The sequence below is a fragment of the Neofelis nebulosa genome, chromosome 3 (genome assembly GCF_028018385.1).
Source record: "Neofelis nebulosa isolate mNeoNeb1 chromosome 3, mNeoNeb1.pri, whole genome shotgun sequence".
Taxonomy (NCBI): domain Eukaryota; kingdom Metazoa; phylum Chordata; class Mammalia; order Carnivora; family Felidae; genus Neofelis; species Neofelis nebulosa.
In genome coordinates, this window is record NC_080784.1 from 74,966,638 (window position 1) to 74,982,235 (window position 15,598).

At 41.7% G+C, this 15,598-nt stretch overlaps 1 long non-coding RNA gene across 2 annotated transcripts in view; it reads right to left on the reverse strand.

The window, feature by feature from the left end:
* LOC131506960 (uncharacterized) overlaps positions 1-15,598 on the reverse strand; it is a 389,539-nt gene that overhangs the window by 228,452 nt on the left and 145,489 nt on the right. For both annotated transcript variants that reach the window (XR_009259245.1, XR_009259244.1), the window contains exon 3: positions 12,410-12,568. This is a non-coding gene — a long non-coding RNA (uncharacterized LOC131506960). The remainder of the gene's footprint in view (positions 1-12,409; positions 12,569-15,598) is intronic.

Sequence of the window (15,598 nt, forward strand, 5' to 3'; positions counted from 1 at the left end):
AATAAAACATTGTTTCAATTAATTATTGTGCATCCATTCACCATGCAAAGATCTATTGTGCCACCAATAAGAATGTCATGAAAGTCTATTTACTGACAGAAAAAATTCACACAATGCAATATAGAATGCTTCAGTGGCGCACAAAACAATGCATAGTATGATAAAGTTTATAACATATATATATGGATAGAGAGGATGTCTGTTCATTCATCCATTCACCAAACACATGTGGAGCATTTCTATGTTCTTACTGTTCCAGGCACTATTCCAGGCACTGGGGAGACAGCAGTGAACAAAACATCCCACGCTCACACAATTTACAATCTAGAAGGGTGGAGAGAGAGCCAGTAAACAAATAAATATAACTATAATGTCAGAAAGGCATAAGTGCTGTGAATAAAAGTAAAGTAGGGTAAAGAATTAAAGTGTAGAGGAGGGAACTATTTTAAATAGTGTGCTTGGGGAAGAATTCTCTGAAGAGATGGCATGTGGATAGAAATCTGTAAGAAGGGACAGACAGCAAGGCCCTCCCTGGATGAAACCCAGTTCAAATGGTGGGAGTAAAGCATGGTATGCACAACCATGGCACAGCAAGGACCCACGGCTGGGAGCTAGTGGGAGGTGAGGTGAGCTGAGCAAGGGTTTTGGGAAACCACTGGAGGGTTTTGAGCAGGAAAGTGACAGAGGATTTTGACTGCAGGGTGGGGAACAGTCTGTAAAGGAACAAGAGTGGAAGCAGAAAGACCAGTTCAAAGGTCATTGCCATAGTTTAGGCAAGAGATGCCGATGGCTTGAACAAGGGTGGTAGTAAGGGATCTGGTGAGAAGTAGTTAAATTAAAAGTACAATCACCAGGTTTATCTGTTCTACAGGATTTGGCATGAGGTAGAGGGAGGAGCGAGAGAGATAGCAGTGAAATGTTTGGCCAAATAAGTTTTTAAAAATGAGAATGCCACTTATTGATTTGGGAAATACTGAGGGGGGAACAGTTGGAAGGGGAAATCAAAGGGATATACACCAAAGTATATGATAATTACCATAATTAACACCCTCATTTGTGCTTGCTTGCTCTGGGCCAGGCACTGCCACTGCATTTACATCCACTCATTTAATTATCAGAGGAACTCTTTGAGATAGGTTACTATTATTGCATTTGGGAATACAGTTTACTTTTATATTTATCTAAATATACTCATTTATTTGCAATGAACATGTGTACCTTACATAATAAAGGAAAGTTGAGTGTGTGTGCGCATGTACATGCACAATAATCCCAGTGAGAAAGAAATTATATATTTATAAATTTTCATTCTTGGCAAGTCCCTGGTGATTGCTCAATATAGGTTGATGTCAGACTGTTTCACAGCTCAGCATATTTTCAACTTTTTTTCCTGTCAGATAAGTTCATATGCAAGACCCAGTCTCATCGACACTCTCAGGGGAACACACAGATCTCTGTATCCTAATTTTAATTCAGTCCTTTTCACCCTCGACTTCTAAAAACACTGGAGTCCAATGAGAGAAAAATAAATATTAAAGGAATAACCTTGACTCTGCTTTCATTTTTTATATGAAATTTTGCAAATGTGTTACTTTAAACTATTACATTGGGATGCCTGGGTGGCTCAGTTGGTTAGACATCTGACTCTTGATTTTGACTCAGATCATGATCTCATGGTTCATGAGATAGAACTGTGTGTCGATCACTGACAGCACAGAGCCTGCTTGGAATTCTTTTTCCCTCTCTCTCTCTGCCCCTCCCTTGCTTGCTTTCTCTCTCTCTCTCAAAATAAATAAACTTAAAAAAAAAACTATTACACTTAATATATCCTCACATAGTATTTTCAACAAATCCCGAATGGATAGAGACTTACCAGTGGATCCCCACACCAAGCTGAGAGCCTCTGGTTTAGATGATTACATGAATCACGTTGTTGGAGGGCATTGGTTTTTTTAAATTTCAACATTTCATAAATAAGAGTTCTCATTTAGTTTTGTTTTTCCTCTTTAATCCCTAGTATTTAACCACAAATTTTGTTTTCTCCAATAATTTCCATTTCTGTGAATGTATTCAATGAAGTATAGGGAGCAGGGTGATTGTAGCTCTGAAGGTAGTCCACTGGGTGAACAGGGGGACACTTGGTTCAGGGGTCCCTGTGGTTATCATAGTGACACTCTCTTGACTGGAGAATTGTGCAACACTACCTGCTATGGGAATAACGGATTTCCATGGAATTCTGACTGTACTTTGTTGTTATCTGATACTTTCTGGGTACACGAGTGCTTTGAAAATGAACAAATCATCTCCAGTTTAAAATGAAAAGCCAGATGAGATCCTCTGCTCATTCTGCTCTTCCATCAATGCTTAGTAAACCCCTTGATGCTGGAATTTTACCAAAAGCAGTCACGTTCAATTACTGTTACTCCAAAACAAATATCTATTTTTATTTTCTTTTGAGAATGTAGAAAGGAACCCCATCATAACATGAGTCTTATTAAATGGAATTGGATATGCCTTGGATCTAATTGAGTCTCCTGAATCATGAACATTGGAACTGGAAAGGAATTAGATATTGTATGGTCACTTAATAGATGAAGAAAAAGATGTTCAGAGAAATTAGGGTATCTTCTCAGGACCACACAGAAAGGAAGACCAGAACCCAGTTGACCTTGTCCTGAGCACAGTGCTCTTTCCACCCACTAGACCATGCAGTCTTTCTTGTACACAAACACTTGCCAAAGCCACTGCTGGTGGTCTCAGTTGGACCCACAGTGGTCCCGGATTAGGACTCGGGAACTGCCTCCCACAACCACTCCACGTGACTCTTGTCTTCCACGGCAGCAGAACTGGGCCATCCAGGAAAGTGGAAAACCCACTTGGGCAGCAGAACCAATGCTCTAGCACCTTCATGGTTGGAAGCCATGGAACATTTGGCCTTACCTTGAATTCCAACATTGTAAAGGTCATTTGGAAGGACTAAAGAAGAGGGAAAGGGAGAGAAGATGGAAAGAAAGCAAAGAATACTCATGGACATGTAGAAAAATAGGGGAACATAGGTCAGAAGCATTTAAGAATCAAGTCTTTACCTTTTAAAGGCCATTTCCAATAACAGCTATTGTCAGAGAGCTTCTACTTTGCTTATGAATATTTGCTCAAGTTCTGAACAAGAGAAACTTCAGATCACAATTATTTTCTTGATTTATACCTTCTCTTTCACCTCCGGCTACACTGCCTTTAGCAAACCAGCTAGTAACAAGATCTCAGCTCGCACTGTGGTCAAGAGCCAAAAAGCTTATGACAGGAATAGTTTTAAAGATGAAAAGCTGGCAGTGCCACCAGTTCTGCAGCAATCAAGAGCAACATAGTATTAGCTGTGAGGATACATTTAGGTGTGGAAACACAATCTAGACTTGATGCCAACTGTAGAAAAATAGCATTTTCCTGCCTCTAATTATTTGTCACAAGCTAGTAACCAACCACTGACCTTCACATACACTGCAGGGTATTAGAAACAGGCTGGGTTTGTCTACGGCCATACCACTCTGAACGCGCCCGATCTCGTCTGATCTCGGAAGCTAAGCAGGGTCGGGCCTGCTTAGTACTTGGATGGGAGAAACAGGCTGGGTCTACCTAATGAAATACCTTACCCTCTGTTCTGATGACAAGCGTGACAATTCCCAGCTAGCCACTCTTGGCAAAGATTTCCTCAGAGTGGTGATAAGTCAGACTGCCACGTCAGTTATGCAACTGGCACTGGAGTGTCAGGTCCAAAGGAGCAGGTCTGTCCTAGAGTCGCACTGTTGAACTGTCCTGGCTTGCTCAAACTCCTGCTTAGCTATCCCTTGAATTTACTGATTCAGTGGAATGTGCAAATAATCCTAATACGTCACATGCAAATGAATTCACAGAGAAAAACTACCTCTCTGCTCTTATATTAATAATGACTGGGGCGGGGGGGAAATAACCGTTGGCAATCTTTCAGGACACAGTCTGGATCACTGCTGTTGGCTACATCACCTTGGATAGGTTCTTGCCTTCTGGGCCTCTGTTCTCAAATCTATAAAATAAAGCAGGAGGAAAGAGGATCCCTGCATCACCTCAGGCTCTAGCATTCTGTGATTTGGCTTTGGAAAAAAGCATCTATCTGGATGAGGGGAGGGGGTCAGAAACAGAGAAACATTTTTTTGTAGCTACAAACAGCCAGCCTTGAGAAGTTACAAGGAGTCTTCTTGAAGGCCAAGGCAATCCTTTTCTCATGATAAGGCAGGTGGCAGCCTGGCCTAGAGGAGAGAGTGTTCATTTGGATGTCTGGATGAGGGTCTGCAGGAGCATTAACATCTAAATAGGCATTTCTGTTCGATAGGGGAGTATACCAAGAGCTTTACACGTATGTAACCTGTACGTGTAAGGTTCACCAGAAGCTGGTGTTCCTTCACAAAATGTCCCCAGATTATGCGTAATTCCAGGACATAGCACATGGTCAACATCATCCTCCGTGGGATTCAGAGAGCGTCAGTTGGTCAGATACAGATTTCATTAAGGTCACCTAATTCTTTAGACCTGCACACTATGGTCCAGCTCTTTTACAAATTTGGAATCCTGATACTTCATGATTTCTGACGCTTTGCTGACTGTCTGCAGAGTCATCTGCCTTCATGATTCTAAGACAACAGTCCTGCCCTGCTTAAAGTACCTACTATGGCACATAACACTTCTGAGCCCCAACTTTTCAAATAATCTCCAGAAAATATTACTGAGAGATGAGGTCATTGCAGTGATAGACTAGACAGTGTGCAAAAGCTATATCCCATCCTAGTACTGGATTTATGTGGAGAATTCTATAGCAAATAACTGTTGGAGAAACTGTGCCATATTTTATTCTGTATAGATTTACCTTGTTCGAAGCAATCTTAATCTACAAAAAATCTGGCAATATTAAGTTTGCAAATTATAGAGTAGTTGTTTTACAAGATGTTTATTAACCTTTTCATGAACAAAGGAGTAAAATTAAGTCAAACATCTATACCTGAAACCCCAGAGAAAAAAAATCTTAGTAATTTACAAATGGATCCAGAATAGCACTACACCCAGGAAGTACCTGCTATGGGCTAAGCATTATTTTAGATGCTTTACCAATGTTAACTCTTTTACTGAACCCCAGAACACTTCTATGAGATAGGTTTTATTACTATGTCTCTGAGACACTGACAGAGTAAGTTTGCAAAAACATCTACCAAATGGAGAACCCAGATTTGGGCACTCTGAATCCATACTCCATGTTTCAAATCTCTCTACACTAGTGACATTTTAAAATGTTAACTTTACTTAATACATATACCATGATTTTTTTTTCTTTTTAAGTCTTAGTTTTAAAACCAAAGTACTTTGATAGTTCAGAATCACAGCCAGGTCTATGAACACTTCTTCTCATGGATTTTGAAGGAGAGACATACATTTGTCACAAATCTCTCAGTTGCAATGACAGAAATGCAACTCAACTTTAAGTAGAGGACTTATTTTAGATATAAAACAGACATAAGGTAGAGTTGGCCTCAAGGACTCCCAAGGACTTACAATATGTCATCAAAGCTCATTTTTTTCTCTCTCATGCTCTCTTGCTTCCTATCTCTCTCATGCGCGCACGCTCTTTCTTCCTCTGTGTGTGTGTGTGTGTGTGTGTGTGTGTGTGTGTGTGTATTCTTAAGGGACGGGGGCATGCCTGTGAGCAGCCCCAGGCTTACCTGATTCCCGTGTAGCACTCCCAATGTGAGTGAGGACCTCTGGGCCAGTCATGCCGTCAGAGGGCTTCTTGACCATCAACAGCCAGAATTAGGGCTGTCAGGTGGTTCCACTGGCATTCATTTAGTTTTCCTTTCATTCATGGGTTCTGTTGAAAACACTTCCCCCTCAACAAGTTGCAAGAATGTAGTTGACATACTTTGGTTTGGTCTGCCCAGAATTCTGTCTCCCCTTCTTTTACTAGCACCACCTGTTCCTTGGAGAACCACTCCCCTTCAACTGTGTTTTGTTTGGGCGGGGAGGCAATGACTCATCACATTCTGCCTCTCTGCCCATAATGAGAGTCGAGAAGAATAGGCTTTGCAGACAGTGATCATGTCCAGAAAACAAGCCGCTCTTGGGGTGTATAGAAAACATCTATGCATGTGGGCAGTAACTGAAATGACTGTTAATGCAGAGCTATGAGTGCAGAGCATCCCCAGTATCCATTCCCCACTTTCCAGAGTATTGAAACCCCACTTGAAGGCTGGACATACCCCAACTTTTCTTATAGCTAGGAGTGATCATGTGCCTAAGTTCTGGACAATGAGTAGGAAGATGAAAGTGTTTTTATGTTTCGTGAAAAGACAGTAGGGAATGTCTTTGCCTATTTGTTTTTCCTTATTCCTCCTTCATTTATGTTAGCTGGAATGGAGACATGGTAGCTGGAGCTAGAGCAGCCACCATGGATCATGAAGTAGCTTGGAATAGAAAGATGCACGATGCAGGAACAAAAGGAAGTTTGCCTCAGTCCCAGAGGATTCATGTACAGAACAGCCATCTGCACTGTCTACCCTTAGACTTCTGCAGAGAAATAAATTCCTACCTTGTTTAAACTACTACTATTTGGGGTCTGTATTACTTATAGACACACCCAATCTTAACTGAATTTAGAAATACAGGAATATTTAAGCATGCCACGACATAGGAGCCTAGAGAGAGAAGTGGGACTACTGAAGGGTGCTCACTTGGTTAGCAGGTAGAGGATAATAGTGAGCTGCTGGGCCTCACAAAGAAGACCTCCCTGGGGCCAGGGACCACAGCGAGCTTCTGGCCCGTGTTACATCATTTAATCCCCCAGCATCAACCCTCTGAATTTCTCTGTAGTTATCCTCATTTTACAGCTGAGGAAATAGAGAGTCAGCTAGATCCAATATTTTCCCTAAGGTCACAGTGCTAGTAAATGAGGAAGGAACAATTTGTGTCCAGCCGGAACTGTCTCCATAGCATCTGTTGTCTCCATTACTGGACCCCTGTCTCTTTGCTCCCTGGTCGAGGGGCTTCACTGTGGGTAAACCCAACACATGGAAACATAACACAAAAATTAGTCAAGTGTGCCAATCTAACTTCGTTGAGTTTTACAGTGGAATATTTTTCAGCCATCAATGGAAGGAAAGCCTGCCATTGTCAACAACACGGATGACCTCGAGGGCATGATGCTAAGGTGAAGTAAGTCAGACAGAGAAAGACAAAAACCATGTGATCTCACTTGTATGTGGACTCTAACAAAAGTCAACCTCACAGAAACAGAGAATCAAATGGTGGTTGCCAGGGATTAGGATGTTGGGAAAGTGAGGGAGATGTTGATCAAAGGGTATGAACTTCCAGTTATAAGATGAATAAGTTATGGGGATGTGATATACAGCATGTTGACAATAGTTAACAATTCTGTGATACACACACACACACACATACATATACTTATACACTTGAAAGTTGCTAAGAGAACAGATCTTAAATGTTCTCACCACGCACACACACACACACACACACACACACACACACACAAGGCAACTGTGTGAGGTGATGGATGTGCTAACAAACCTTACTGTGGTAATCACTTCACAGTATACATATATTAAATCATCACATTGTATACCTTAAACCTACACAACGTCATGTGTCAATCATATCTCAATAAAGCTTCATTCAATTCTTAAAGTTGACTTACACCCAGCTTTCAGGAATATACATGTAACATCATTCTAACCACTCCTCAACTGAGGACATTCTCCTGGTGAGACAATCCCCTTCTCCCCTGGGTGGAGGAGACAGCAGTTTTGCTTCGTAAAATGTCCCAACCAAGAAATGAAGTTCGGAGATGCACCACCTCTTCCCACACTGCAGAGCACATTAGTTTAGTCAGACTCTGACCTTTTTTGCGCCAGGGTTGTTTCCTTGTGAGACTCGCCTCCTCTGTGAAAGTCCTCCGGCCCTGCAGAAATCCTGCAAGAGTTCAACGCCAGCACTTGGTCAACCACTATTATGGAGCTGACAGATTCTTGGCTCTTCCACATTTTCTCTTCTTCTTCTTCTCTTATTTATTTTTTGAGTGAATAAGTAGATCTAGTTAGGTTTATTATAGGAACAAAGTTCTTCTGGAAAGCTAATTCTTTCGAATGGTTGAAATGAAAAATAATACCCCCTCCCCACCCTTCAGAGCCCACTCTGATTCAAGCAGATGAAAACGCTAGCATTTCTGAACCCAGGACTTTATTTGGGACGTAGAATATAAAGTGCCTTTTCTAGCCATTGTGACAGGAAAGGAATGCGCAGGTTTCTCAAGAGCAGATTGCACGGCCCATGCTGATCTAATTTATGGATCTTCCTGCCAGGAATAAAACCTCATGGCTGTGGCACTTATTCAATGATTATTTGATATTTTATGTATTCAGTGAATATATGGAAATATTTTTAAATTGGGTTTTTAAACTACCTATTTTTTTAAAGTAGTTTTCCTCTTTAACTTCTGGGCAGCCACGTTGAAAAGTCTTCCTCACATGATGAAGGAGATTAATGATTATCGGACAATGCATGAAAATGTGACAATGATTAAGCCCAGACAGATTATAACATTAGTCAATGGGAGACACGTGGTACCGAGCCTAGCATCGGTTTTTGATGTTAGCAACAATCATTTGGAATAACTTGCTTAGCAAGCTAACCGCCTCTTATTTTTGCCCTTTATCTTAATGAGAGGAACAATGAAATTCAAACCCTGACTGGAGTGTGCGCCCACAGACAGGCAGATGTGTGTTCACCATGAAAGAGGGCAGAACCTGTGACAATAACCGAGGCACTGGTCAAAGAAAAAAAGACCCGAGTGCAAAAAAAATCTGTTTTGTGAACATAACATGGTCAGGGTAAGGTGGTTTTTAAAAAGTCTTTCAGTTGAGCTGCTCATTTTCTCAAATGTTAACCCATTTAGAAGACACATTATTAGCAGGGCTTGGTGGGGGGGAATATAAGAAAACAAAATATTTAAAATATTTTTTTAAATGTTTCACCGGTTCTAAAGATGTGTTTTATTTATCTTGCCATAGTACTATTGGGTCAGTTTCCTAGGGCTCCTGTAAAAAACTACCACATACTTGGTGGCTTAAAACAACAGATTCTCTCACAGCTCTGGAGGCCCAAAAGTCTGAAATTAAAAAGCGTCAGCAGGCTTGGTTCCTTCTGGAAGCTCTGGGCAAGAATCTGCTCTCTGCCTCTCTTCTGTCATCCAGTGGCTGCCCACAACTCGTAGCTTCGCTCGGCGTGTACATGCGTCAGTTAAATTCCTGCCTCCTGCACACCACCTTCCTGTCTGGGTGGCTGTGCACCTCTGCCTCTTCCATCTCTTATAAGGACACCCACCATTGTGCTTAGGGCCCACCCTGATCCAAAATGATCTCATCTCGAGATCCCTACCTTAATTACAATAGCAAAGACCCGTATTTCAAATAAGGTCTCATTTGCAGGTTCTGGGTACACATGGTTTTTTGGGGCAAGGGGTCATTATTCAACCCACTGCAGCAATAATGGTGTCCTTCTCCTGGTAATCCCTCAGGTTCTTAATCTTACTATCATCTCTAATCTCTTTCCTTTTCGCTCTCTTTTTTTAAGTTTATTTATTTACTTTAAGAGAGAGAGAGACAGCGTGAGTTGGGGAGGGGCAGAGAGAGAGAGAGAGAGAGAATCCCAAGCAGGCTCCAGGATGCTGGGACAGAGCCCAACACGGGGCTCAAACCCATGAAACCACGAGATCATGACCTGAGCCGAAATCAAGAGTCAGACACTTTGACTGAGGCACCCAAGCACCCCTCTTTCCTCTTCTCTCTGCTTTGCTCCACTTTCTACTTCCCTTCTCCTGTGACACACAAAATACATTTTGTAACTTGATTATTCCTATTGCATCACTGTGTTGGACAAACAGGAGGAAGGTATAGAAGCCTATAAAATAAAAGACTCTCATTGTTGAATTTAACCATTTTTAATCTTATTTAAATGTGCACAGCATAGAACTAGGTTCAAAGTTCTATGGCATACCATTCTCAGCCAATCATAAAACAAAAACAAATCTACAGATTAATACAACAAAAATATAAAACCAATAAAATTTTTACAAAATATTCATTTATTTTGAGAGAGAGAGCCCTCACGTGAGTGGGGGAGGGGCAGAGGGAGAGGGGGAATCTCAGGCAGGGTCCCAGCTGACTGGCTGTCCGTGAGGAGCCCAACAGAGAAGACCAGGCCCAGGGCTTGAACTCATGAACTGTGAGATTATGACCTGAGCTGAAATCAAGAGTCAGATGCTTAACCAACTGAGCCACCCAGGTACCCCTAAAACCAACAAAATTTAAATGTAAACACTCCAAAAGGTTTGTATTGAGGTTCTATTATGTATCAGGCGTAAGAGGTGTAACAGGTGGGGGAGACACAGCAATCAACCAAACTGGCAAAAATACCTGCCCTGGTGGATTACACTTCAGTATATTAGCGACCAAATGGGAAGAACCAGGTATTAGTAATATGCCAAAGCCAAACTCTATTCACAACATGACTATATGTGACTAATTGCTACAGGGTGACATCATTTGAATCCAGCATCTATGCTACTGTTTTCCATGTGATGAATCAGCTCTGCAATCTCTTTTCTCTTTTTTAACAAATGCAAACATTTCCTCCACACAGTGAACTACATCATTTGGCAGACCGACATCATTTACATATGAAGCCTACCTTTTTCTTCTCTCATTAGCCTCAACAATTAAACACCATTACTCGGACACACGATTCCACTTTCTTGTTTACCAAATCAACATGTCAATACATTAAACAACTTAAAAAACCAAAATCCTACCCTATGGAAGCTCCCTTCAAGTGCAAAATTCACTGCAAACAAGTAATTCTGTCTGTGGAATTGATTAAAATAATTTGACATTCACAGTCTGAATCTGGTTTTGTGGGGGGTTTTTTGTTTTTGTTTTTTTGTTTTTGGTATGTCCAGACGTGTGGCTTGACTGAGATTCCCTCTATTTCTAGAGCCTTAAATCCAAAAGCATACTAGCATGGAAAAAACACTTGCTCCACTGCAGTATTTCATGAATGCATCTCGTTCTTTTTTTCCCCAGTATTTAGGTTAAGAAATGGGATATGTTAGACGTATTTGTCAAAGTTCTACTTAATACTTTAAATTTAACACTTTGGCGCGGTTATTACCTACCAAAACATGAACAACCCAGAACCACCACTAACCCATCTCATTCACAAGGCAGAGAGAGAGAAGGAGGGATGGAGGGAGAACAGCAATAATTCCACAGTGACCATTTATGGCCATTCACATATCCTTTTGCCCCATGCTACCTGGCCCTCTGAATTCTCAGACCATTCACTAGAGCAAACACTCTAGAGCTAATCATTCTTTATTGCCATAGAGATATTTTTTTAAACATTATTTTAAAATCATTTAGGACAATTTTGTTCTTTGGGCACTTCTAGTGTTTAGACTCCTGGGTCAATAAACCTTCTACTGAACAGCAGTTGAGGAATGGGTGAGGAATGGTTATTGTGATTTTCACATTAGAAGTTGCCAACCTAATAGCAGCCAGACGTGCTTACCAGCATATTTGAATGTTAAATGCTATCATTTTGGTAATTACGTGGTGCCAACATTCAACCACAAATGCCAAGAAAACACAACACCTAAATCACATGGTGGGGTTCAGTTAAAATGTGGTCATCCAGATGATCAAAAAGAAAAGGCAGCATTTTCAAATTCTTAGTGAGAATTTGCTGACCCTAAGAATATAGACCCTGATTGCAAAACCCTACAACATGCTTCAGACCTTCTGTGTCCATTCCCACTGCCCCCGTCGTGCCCACTCTAGGCCCTCAGCTCTTACTCATGGCCACATCTTCTCTTTGCCTTTGTTCCCATCCATTCCAACCTACTCCTACCTGAGTCACATCTTCCATTAGCTCTGCTTGGCTCCTTCTGTTCTGTTTATGTTTTATCGTCTAATAGGTAAAATGGGCCAAGTTTTACATACTGGCTGCCTGGGGTGATTCAAAAGCTTTGTAACTCCCATAACGTCCAGAGGACAACAAAGTCAAAACCATCTGAACTGCCCAACAAAGTAATGCATAAAATAGCCCATGACTCCAAGCAAGGTAATTTGCAATAAGAGAGAGCAAATGAGCTATAGAAACACTCACTTTAGTTCATCACATCCCAGAAATCATTCTCCACGGGTCTAGCCGTGGCATGGGAACACACACAATAATAGCAGCAAACACCCTTCTAAGACCCCTCCATATAACTCACTTACCTTTGTAACATCCCTATGAGCTAGGTACTATTATTACTCACATTTTGATGAACGTGGAGATGTGTCACCAAGATCCCTCTTCAAGGAAAACCTGCCCCTCAGTCAAGGGAGAGAATGGTCTGCAGACAGCCCCCAGCCCCCTGTGAGTCCATCAGCTGCAGAGTTGCCCTGTGTATGGTCATGCTCTTCTCTCAGGCAGCCTGGATAAGGGGGTGAGTCAGGGAAGAAGGGTCAGCCACATCAGCCTGCCCTGGGATTGTTCTAATGGACACTATTCCCCGCAGGGCTCCCCACTGGGTCAGCCTCCACATTGTGGGGCTTGCATTACTGTTTGAGCTCTCCCTCTGTCCAGTACACTTCCTTCCCTCTTCCTTTTGCAGGTGCTGACTTCTAACCAATGCCCTGTTCTTCAAACTATTCCTCCTCTGCTTCTGCAGATCCCAACTCATGACAGGCCCCTGGGGATTCCCTTCCCTCCACTTCTCTAGGTTAAACCTTCAACACTCAGTCCACATCTCCCCTCCTCCATGAAGCTTTCTCCAATTCTAATGAGCTTGATCAACCCTTCCTCTGAAGCCACACAAGCCTTACATGCCATGATCCTAATTTACACCTTGTTTTATAAGTCTCCTTTTATCTGTGTGTCCTGAATCCTCACTACAATAAAGGCACCTTCAGCACAGGAATCAGTGTCTTCCATAAATATTCTTTTTTTTTATCATATTTTTAGAAATTTAGAAAATGCAAAAAGACACAAAGCATTATAGTCTTAGCACTCAGAATTAACAAATGTCCCCCTTCCAAGAAATTGTTTCCAGAATCTTACCACCCCCCCATCCCATCACCCTCCCCATGGACCAGGAGGCTCCATTCACATAAGGCTGATGTGTCGCTTACACATATGCAACATCACATAAATGTTATACAGCATTTTGTGTATGAATAATTACACTTCACACAGGGAGCATCCTATTCTGCTGTTGTTCTGAAGTTTGTTTTTTCTACTCAACACTATGGTTTTTCCACTAATTAACTGCATTCCTGATACACATATTGGATACCCCAAAATATTATTGATAATAACAATGATGGTGAAAGACACACTGGGTCAAGAGAGTAACTAGAAATTCATGACCTTAAATTTTTCATGACCTTAAGAACTGAGAGCTAAATGTATACTGTCTATATCCCATGTTCTCAGTTTCCTAGCTGTGTGATCTACAGCAAGTCACTTAACTGATCTATGTCTCATCTATGTTTCCATCTTCAAAATGGAAAAAAACAGCAGCTACTTCACCTACTTCGCATAGTGATAAGTAATTTAGTTAGTGCATTTCAGGTTTTTAGAAAAGTGTGTGGCGCATAGTGGGCATTCAAAACACTGTATTTAAGAATAATCGTAACTGGGGGCGCCTGGGTGGCGCAGTCGGTTAGGCGTCCGACTTCAGCCAGGTCACGATCTCGCGGTCCGTGAGTTCGAGCCCCGCGTCAGGCTCTGGGCTGATGGCTCGGAGCCTGGAGCCTGTTTCCGATTCTGTGTCTCCCTCTCTCTCTGCCCCTCCCCCGTTCATGCTCTGTCTCTCTCTGTCCCAAAAATAAATAAAAAACGTTGAAAAAAAAAAAAAATTAAAAAAAAAAAAAAAAAAAAGAATAATCGTAACTGGGGTGCCTGGGTGGCTCAGTCAGTTAAGCGTCTGACTTCAGCTCAGGTCATGATCTCACGGTCCATGAGTTCAAGCCCCACATCGGGCTCTGTGCTGACAGCTCAGAGCCTGAAGCCTGCTTCAGATTCTGTGTCTCCCTCTCTCTCTCTCTCTGTCCCTCCCCTGCTCACACTCTGTCTCTCTCTCTCTCTCTCTCTCTCTCTTTCTCTCTCAAAAATAAATAAACATTAAAACAAATTAAAAAAAAGAATAATCATAACTATTAATATTATCATAGCACACCAAGGATGTTAGCTCAAGAGATCTGAATGATCCAGATTTTGAACCTTGAGAAAATACAGAAGAGAAAAAATCATTGAGAAGTTTCTTATATTATAAAGAGTAATTAATTCTACCATTAATATTTGCCCCAACAGCCCAACTCTTAAAAGCCGAGGCATTTTGCTTCTTTTACCCAGTTAGCTTCAGGCTTACGGCCAATCGTTTGTCAATTATTTTAACCTCTTAACCTAACTCCACAGAACAGATTATTCTCAGAGAAAGCTGAAAAGTGAAATTTGGCTACATCTTTGCCTGTAGTTTCTCTGCTTGCACTTTAAAGAAACCTTAGTTGGTAAGGAGAAATCCCCTCTAAAGCCACTGTGACTAAGTTATTCTAGAGCTTCAGTAGTTTTTCTTTCTTTAAGCCAGGTTTAAAAAAAAAAATTGTTACCCTTACACTCTCTGTATTTATTTATTTTGGCCTCGGTGGACTAGACCACAGCTAAAACTTTATGGACCTCATAAAGTTCCCAACATTCTCAGACACGGGTCGTGATGTTTGTGCACTGGGCAGAAAACAAAGGTGCATTTATGAGGAGAATGGACATGCTCAGAGATTAATGAACTGAGGTCAGGCATATAGGCTTAGGCTACAGCTACACTGCGTCACAGGCAACACATGGCTTAAGTGTGTCCCTCTCTTTCCAGTCTCCCTCTCCTGTCCTTTATTCCCTACAAATGACATGGGGCCCTGGTGCCGGGGCTGTTCTTCAATTACCAGGACCTCCCACCATGTCACTGCCCATGTCACTGTCGAGGGCTTGTCCTGACCGAAATTAACTATGTCTGGAACTTTCCATCCTACCCTCACACAGTCATCTTCAAAAATTATCTGTCCTGTGTCTCCTTTCCTCACAGTTTGGCTTCCTTATAGGTGAAAGTTGGTTAATCTGATAAAGAAAATTAACTTGTTACCTCTACCACATAGGGAAGGTCTTTCAGCAGAAGCTTTCTAGAGCCAGTATCTCAGTCCGAAGCACTGGTTCCATTGTAAGGAAGTGGGCCAAGCTTGTGGCACTTTTGAAATTACACCACACCAGTGGCTGCCTAATTTATCCACTGCTATGGACTGAATGTGTGTTTCCATTAAAACTTTACATGTTGAAACTCTATCTCCAAAGTGATGGTATTTGGAGGTGGGAAGGTAATTAGGGGTCGATGAAGTCATGAGGGTATAGCCTTCATGATAGCATTGGTGTCCCTATGAAAAGAGGAGACACTGGATCTCTGTCTGTCTCTCTCTCT